Source organism: Protopterus annectens, chromosome 6.part0, assembly GCF_019279795.1.
Source record: "Protopterus annectens isolate FY-2018-M chromosome 6.part0, PAN1.0, whole genome shotgun sequence".
Lineage (NCBI taxonomy): Eukaryota > Metazoa > Chordata > Ceratodontiformes > Protopteridae > Protopterus > Protopterus annectens.
In genome coordinates, this window is record NC_056737.1 from 293,340,272 (window position 1) to 293,349,108 (window position 8,837).

At 35.4% G+C, this 8,837-nt stretch overlaps 1 protein-coding gene across 1 annotated transcript in view; it reads right to left on the minus strand.

Moving 5' to 3' along the window:
- Positions 1-8,837, minus strand: part of LOC122804269 (aarF domain-containing protein kinase 1-like) — a 1,777,942-nt gene that overhangs the window by 1,700,212 nt on the left and 68,893 nt on the right. The window lies entirely within an intron of this gene.

The following is an 8,837-nucleotide window of genomic DNA, read 5'->3' on the forward strand; positions in this document are numbered from 1 at the left end:
CCATCTATTCCTGGGAACTTTCCTGTAGATTGGGTATACATCACAATTTTTATCTCATGTCCTCAAATCCTAACTATTAGTAATTGTGCCTCATCTACTTCTAACATAGACATATTTAATTCTTCCATAAACATTCCCATTTGTATATTTTCTTGATTTCCATATTTCTCTGCTTTATACAGACTTTCATAGAATTTCCAAAATATTTTTATTACCTCTACAAGACCTCTAGTTACCTTCCTTGCTATAGGCTCCCTAAGCTTGGTCACAGCCCTTTCTACTTTCTGTTGCTAAAAGTTTTTGTGCTCTAGTGCTATTATCCAAAAATAGCTGCTTAATAGCAATCTTTCTAAACTCATGCATATTATCAAGGTAATCCTTTATTTTATGCTTAGCATTCTGCAGTTGATCCTCTTCATGTTCTGTGAGATTCCCTCTACTCTGCAATACTTTAACATTTGTCAGTCCCTCAAAATAATTCTTGTTAATTCTTAGCTCCCTTTCTTTTATTTCCACCCTATTTTTAAACTCCATCTTAATTTTATCCCACTTCCTAGCTATATTTTTAGTAGAAATTTATATCCGCTCTAATAGTTCCTGAATAATCTCCACTACCCATTCCTTAAATTCCTCAATTTTCAAAAGATAGGTGGGAAAGTGCCAGTGTCTCATTTTTATTTCATTACCCTGTGTTTTTATTTTAGTTATTATTGGTGAATGATTTGAAATAGTTATTGGGTGTGAATCATGACCTTCAAGCAAATGCACATGTTCCTGTGAAATGTAAATTCCGTTTAGCCTAGCCCAGTTTTTATATCTTGGGAAATATGTAAATTGACTGCGAACTCCTGTTACTGAATTCACATCTTCCTTGTCAAATATTTTCATAAATTTCTTCAAAAATGTACCCTCTTTTGTTATATTTTCCCTTATATGACCCCAGACACATCTTCAGTACTGCAAATCACATTCCAGTCCCCATCTATAAGTAATATTCCTTGTTGAAAACTGATTATTTCTCCCAGAATTTTCTTAAGCTCCGTAATAGGAGTTTTAGGTGGAATATAAATACATGTCAGTGTAATGCTCCTCCCTTGTCAGTAGCCCCTTAGTATTACAAATCTGCCATTATTATCTTTTTTATCTTTTGTTGTCACTATTGGAGTTCCTCTTGCATTTAATGTAAGTACTACTCTTTTCCTCTGTCTCAGATATTCCACTGAATAACTATCCTTAAAACCTTTCTTTATCAAATTCACATGTTCAGTTCTTTCTAAGTGTGTATACTGTAACATAGCTATTTGCACTCTGCATTTTTTAATATAGATCACTACTACTTTTTTGTATTTATCTGCAAGACCGTTGACATTTAAAGACATTAAAAAAAGCATCACTGCATTAAAAAAGTTATTATTCTCACCTTTTACGTATAACACCTTTTTTGTTAATTGTCTAGTTCCAGCTTTTGTTTTACATACATAGACTGTTTGGCAGGTTGAACTTTTATACAGTTGTTTCTTGTCATATCCGATTGAGCCTATGTCACATCTTACAAACCATTTTGTTTTATTGAAAGCTCTCAAAGAAAAAAACAGACACACTCCCAATACCCCCTAAAACCTATTAACTTAATACTAATAGACAAAACTACATACATCTTCAAATATTGATGTTTTAACCTCCTAATAGGAGCAAAAGTCACAAAATGACAGCCACACACACAAACCTGAGTTAACCTAAAAGAAAGGTTATGCATGCTAAAAGACATGGTGCAGCCCTTGTTTCTACTAAGTACTCATTGGTTTTGTCTTAAACTGGGACAGATTATTTCAAGCACAAAAGAGAAAATGGCTAGGCCTAAAATGGCTTGCAAGGGCAGCCAGCCTAGTACTTACCAATGAACCTAAGAATCTATAAAAAAAAGCTCAGATATGTTGAACAAACACAGTGGAGCCAGTATTTTCTTTAGCCCCATGTAGTTATCAGTGCTATTTTTGACTATTATGAGGTACTTAACTCTACAATGTTCACCAATTCCAAAGTATTGGTATTGAATAATGAACCTGTCTTAATTTTTGCTATGTTAATCATGTTCATTTTACGCAACATATTTCTGGATCTTGCCTTGGCTCTACTCAGTGTACATCCTATGTAAAAGTTTTCAAAAAGAATCAAATCAGTCCTGGCTTTATATGGGTTAAGTACAGCTCCCCACTAAGACATTGGAAGGAATACAGAACAAAGATAATTCCTGTTCTCTGTCAGTGAAAGTCATGTTTTCAAACTGCTCAATGTTCGATGTCAAGAATCCTTGCAGTTTCCTGAGCTAACTGTATATTGAACAGTTACTGTGTTGAAGGTACCCTGGTGTTGTCTTGTGTTTTACGGTTAGCCACAAATGTTTAAGAATTGTGAACAATGAGTTTTTGACCTCATTAGTTAAAAAAGCAGAATACATGCTGCATTTACAAGGAACACCATCTGTTTATTCACTTTTGAGATTTCAGTCAGGGATGTGGGGTTGCAGGAACCTATCCTTATAAGCACTATATATAAAGAATAACCAGTCCTGGGTGGGATGCCAGTCCATCACAGCACTAGTCTATACTGTAAACATATCTGTACATATATGTGTGTGCATGTGTGTGTGTGTGTGTGTGTGTGTGTGTGTGTGTGTGTAAGTAACATCGAGGATTTCAAAGTCACCTATCAGCAGGGCATTCTGAAGAAACTGGAAACCTCTGTGAAAATCTGTATGGATACATTAAGGACAAGCAAACTCCACAAAGAAAGTCCCAGCCAGGAAGTAAAGCACAGAACCAAACTCTGTGAGGCAGCAATGCTAACTGCTGCACAACTGTGCCATCCATCTTTGAATGAACTATGTAACACTATTAGTCAGTTTTAATCAACATACCATATAAAAATGTCTATTACATCACTCTTGTGCACTTATTACCATATTTACCTGACATTCACCAGTTATCAAAAAAAATTGTTATAAAGCAGCATGAATCAAGCATGCTCATACTCTACAAGTGAGAAATATCTTGTTTCCAAAGCTAGAACAGATACCTTTACTGGCACTTTATTAATCCCACAATACCCAGAGGCTGCAAGCAGCAGAGAATAAAATTTGTAAATTTACACTTTTGGTAGATTCACTTGAACATCACATTATCCACCCGGGTTGAATATATATGTTTCTCTTAGATCGTATCTTAGCTCTCATAGATGAAACTAAAGAATTCTTTAGCTGTCCTATACTTATGGTAAGACTGATGTTCTAGGTTTTATTTTTATATAGGCATTTTTTGTTTATATACTTTATTGTAAGGTATATAATTTATTGAGGCATGTTCTATGTTCTTTAGTTCATCCAGATGGACATTTAACCTATCAGACTAATTTCAAGAAGGTGATGTCTTTATATTTAGTTATATTTAGTGATATTCAATGGTTTTAATATTTAACATTTAATATTTAATTAATAGGGTGTTTTGAATGTTTCATTTAATGACAGATGCATAATTGTATTTAAACACCATATATATTAGATTAAATTTGTATGCTTTGTGTTTTCTTTTTTATGCCTTCTATGATGTCTACATTCATATATAGTTCCATATATATATGTTGAGCATATACCATATAAGGAGATCTATATGGTGCTCTGAGGGATGTCTATATGTTTTGTATTAGGTTTTTGTCTCGTTTTTGATCATATGTTTAGTCTTGTAATAAGCTTTGTATTAGGTTCTGTGAACTTACTGTTGCTTTAAGTAATGCCTTCACAATGACTGCATTGATTGCTTTTAATTGATTAATTATGTAATTAGTTGCTTGAGTTGACTATATAACTTTGAGCAGTTTCATTTCATGATATAGTCTGAAGAAGCGTATTTTCTATACGCGAAAGCGCTTACTAATAAAATCTATTTTTGGATATATTTGGTTTGTCAGTCTTCCATCTTCGTGGTGAGTCCTATGTTTTATTGCATCAATATCCACGTTTTTGTAACATAAGGGCTCCTTGGTTTGAGCAGTTTATTTTTGCTTCATTATTATACATGTATTATTCCAACACTTCCTATTTTTCCTACCCTCTTCTAAGGATCCAACTTCCAGTTCTTTTATCTCTGTTACTATAGTCAGTACTTCTATTATGGCTGGCTTACACTTTGATTTCTATTTTCTAGTAATTGTTTTTTGACAGCCACCAGAATTAAACTCAGCAAGGCCTTACCATGTCTAGGCAATTTTGATTTCCTTAGTTACACCGATTTGCTCATCCAGTATTTCTGACAGAGTAGTCTGCAGGAAATTTTTAAAGTCTGCCAACTCATTACACTCCCAAAAATATGTTAGCAATTACCTCTTTCTTCCCCATCACACCTCCAACATTTGCAGTCTACCTGAGGAAAAATTCTTTGGAGTCTGCTTGGGGTATAAAAATATCCACGCAATCACTTCTAAGCAAAAATCCTAAATCTTCTATCCTTTGTTGCATATTTGTAAGCCATACATATACTCCCATTTTTTTATCTCTGAATTGCTTAGCTACTCTCTTGTCAATCCTTTCTATACTCCTCTGATCAATTCCTACAGTTATCATGCAATATTTTATATGCCTTATTAATTATCCCTTTTTGGGTGGCCACAGTGTTGCAGCGGTTAGCGTTGCTGCCTCACAGCAAAAAGATCTCCGGTTCGATCCTCAGCTGGGGTGCCTTCTGTGTGGAGTCTGCATGTCCTCCCTGTGGTCGCGTGGGTTTCCTCCGGGTGCTCCGGTTTCCTCCCACATCCCAAAGACATGCAGTAGGTGAATTGGACACTCTAAATTGGCCATAGGTGTGAGTGTGTGTGTGTGTGTGTGTGTGTGTGTGTGTGTGTGTGTGCCTTCTGTGGAAGGTTGGGTGCCAGGCTGGCAACTTGACACCGTAAAACTCCACTGCCAATCATGAGCAGACAGATGTCCCTAACTGGGAAAAAGCCGAAAGAAGAAGAAGAATTAATTATCCCTTTTAACAGCAGCTTCTATTCTGGATTCTACTAAAAACTTAACCAGTAGTGGTCTTTCGTTTAGGAACCTCCTATTTGCTTCTCTTTGCCTGTACTCTGATATCAATCCTTGATAGGAAAGGCAGTCTCTAGACTGCAGTCCAACAGCATTCTTGGCCTCTTCCCTCCCAAATCATTTGTTTCCAATACCTTGGTTCCTTTGCTAGTTTTCTGCAGTAAATTCCAGACCCCTCTTGCCTATAATCTGAACCCCTATTTGCAGTCATCCCTATTGGTACAATCTCCTTTCTCCATTTCCATGTTGGTCTATTTCTTAGAATACTTTCTGCTATTTTATGAACATAATATTCTGTATGGTTACTGCTATTCTCCTTAAGATCTGCAACCAAAATCCTAGTCTCTTCTTATTTAATGAGGTCCCCCCTGTTTTATCATCATCCCTTTCTACTTCGAATTACAGCTTTCTGCTTGTGCTATTTAGAGAGGCCTTACCTGTGTAGCTGTGAAATACTCCTTCAAATCAAGTTATCCCACATCACCTTGTTCTACTGAAAGAGTCAACTTATGCCAGTTGACTTTTGCCCTCTTCCCCTCCCAGATAAAATTCTTCAACTCTTTATTAACTGCTATCCACAACTTCTCCTCTGGTTGATAAAAATATGCCTGATCTGTGTATAAAACTAAAGGGGCAAACACATTTTCACTAATTGTACTTACTATCTATATCCATAAAACAGAGCTTCCAGGTTCTCAGTTTTTGTATTATCTTTTGTCCCTTCCCACATATCCTTAGATGCCATAACAGAATCCTTTTAACCCATACTCCTAAGTACTTCATTTTATCATGTCCCCATAAATATGGGTATTGTTGAGCTAATTCATGTGCAGGTACATAGTTTACAGCTATTACCTTTTTTAACTTTACTAAGTCTGTATGCTGAAAAGACTTGAAACTGTATCAGAATGTTTCACAATGCTGAAATGTTCTTTTCTGGTTTTATGAGGTACAAAATAACATCATCTGCAAATAAAGCCAACCTTCCTTGATTACCATACCAATTATATCTTTAAATTCCTTAGTCTCTTATTCTCTTTGCCAATGGTTCTAAATATAATGAAAGTAACAAAGGGGAAAGATGACACTCCTGCCTGCTTCCTCTGTTGGAAAAGAAATTATCAGAGAGGAACCCCCCCCACACACACACACACACACACACGCACACACACACACACACACACACACACACACACACACACACACACACACACACACACACACACGTTAATTTCAGCCTCTGATCCCTCATATATCCTCTTAATAAACCCTATTATTGTGTTAGGGAATACAAATACTTCCAATGCCTTACTAATAAAATCCTAGTTTACTCTGTCGAATATTTTCTCTGCATCGAAACTCACCAACAACAGTGGTACTTTCTTAAATTCTGCTTCCCACTGGCTTCCCATTGTTTTCTTTATGTTGTCAAATGTTTGCCTCCCCTCCACAAAACCACACTGATTCATATCTATCAATTTCGGCATTATCTTTGCCATTAGTTTAGCCATTATAGACATAAATACTTTATAATCATGGTGTAGAATCGAAGTGAGCCTACATGAAGCTGAATCTGTTTGGACTTCACCATCTTTAGGCATTACAGACACCAGAGCTTTCTCCCAGGATGTTGGTTCTTCTCCTCCTTTTAAAATACTGTTAAGCAAAACCTTCCAGATCCTTACCACTTTCTTCTTTCCTAGCTTGCAAACTTCCACAGGAATGCAATCTATTCCTTGGAGTTTCTTGTACACTGGTTATACATCACCATTTTTATCTTATCTCCTCCTGTCTTAACTCCTAATAATTGAGCCTCATTTGCCTGTAACCTTGGCATATTTAATTCTTCTCTAAACATCTCCATTTGTACTTTTTCTTGATTTCCACATCACTGTACTTTATACATATCTCCATACAATTTTGGAAATATTTCTAACACCTCTACAGGATCTCTGGTTATTTTCCTTGTTATAGGCTCCCTGAGCTTGGCAATAACACTTTCTACTTTCTGCTACCTGAGCTGTTATGCTAAAAGTTTTGTTCTCTAGAGTAATTATCAAAAACTGCAACCTTTCTAAACTCATGCTCATTATCCAGGTAGTCCTTTATTTTCTATTTACCACAATGCAGTTGTGTCTCTTCTTCTTCTGAGAGATTCAATCTATTCTGCTATACTTTAACCTTTGCCAGTCACTTCAAATAATTTTACTTCTTAACCATATATTTTTCTTTTATTTCTACTGCTTTTTTAACACCCCTTTCATTTTATGTTAGTCTTAGCTATATTTTCTTAAGAAATTTCTATCTTCCCTAATAACTTCTGAATGATTTTCATTACCCATTCCTTAAACTGCTTTCATACATGCATACACAAATGTATGTCAGGTTGTTCTATCATACAGTTGTTTTTTGTCATATCCATTTCAACCTAGGTCACATCTTACAAGATTTTTTTGTTTTAACGAAAACCCTCAAACAAAAGAACAAACACCCCCCAGAAACCCCCATAATATATTACCGTAATACAAACACATAAAACTATGTACATCTGCAACTGATGAAATTTAACCCTCCCAATATCAACATTTACCCTCGACTGATAGCTACACTTACAGGCTTTAACTGTAATGAACGTTATCCAGCCTGTCACGGTACACCCTGTGCTTCTATGTGCACTAAGTGCTGTCTGTTTTTTGTCTTATCCTTATTCCTCTTCTGGATGTAGAAAACAACTTAAATACTTTCAGAAAACATTATCTTTTAGCCAATGAAACAAAAAAGTATTCTGTTTTTGTTGCCCTATTTTCAGGTTGTCTCTATAGAAACATGGGACCCAGATACACAGTTGCCTTCAGATACAGGCTTCTCATGTTGCACTGTGACCATTCATTTGCTAAAGGAAAACTTTTCATTACATTCAATGTTCTTTCATTTATTGCTTACACTTAAAAATTGTTGTTAGATCAAGCCAAGGGCCTTAATCCAGTCATTCCCCTATGGAAAAGAAAGAAAAAGCATATCAATTTTACTTCTATCAGGCTCTGTATACTTTTACAAACTGTTTCTCACTTCAACAACCTAAGGTTACAGCCTACTATCTTAAACATGCTTTTTTTCCTGGCTTTCTTCTCTTTTTACATTGTAGTGCCTACATTTCTTAAAACTAAACGATGAAAAAAGGAAGAAAAAAAGGGAACCTGTTTACTTTAGTATCCCTATAACATACAACAATAACTAAAACTGCTTTGCTATATAACATGCAGTACATGTCATGTTTTATAAAAATACTGTTAATAAAAATTATTAATAAAAATTATTTACTCACAGTTACCTTTTTCCTTCCTCTTCCCTTTTTCTTAATGTTCTTCCAAACATTAAAAAATAGGGCATATGCTTTGGAGTCAACTGCAAGTTTAACAAAGTCAAACAAGTCCAATATTAACAGGTTTTCATTTTCCACTATATTTCACAAATGTGACTGATGCTTTCAAAACCCACATTTATTCATTAATTTCCAGGTTGATGGTTTTCTTCCTGTTGATCTCCATCTCCCAACTGTAGTCTCTGGTTTATTTTCAATGTGCTCCTGGTTCTTCTAGTCAATTCCTGCTCTTTTCTCTGTCTCTCAAGCATTTCCCTTTCGGACAATGGAAAATGTTTCACTGGCATAGTCTTTCTATGAACTTTACTATAATAACAATAAGCAGCTGAGTCCACTTCTGTTTGATAGCCCACTTTTTGTTGGAAAAAACTTTTGTAT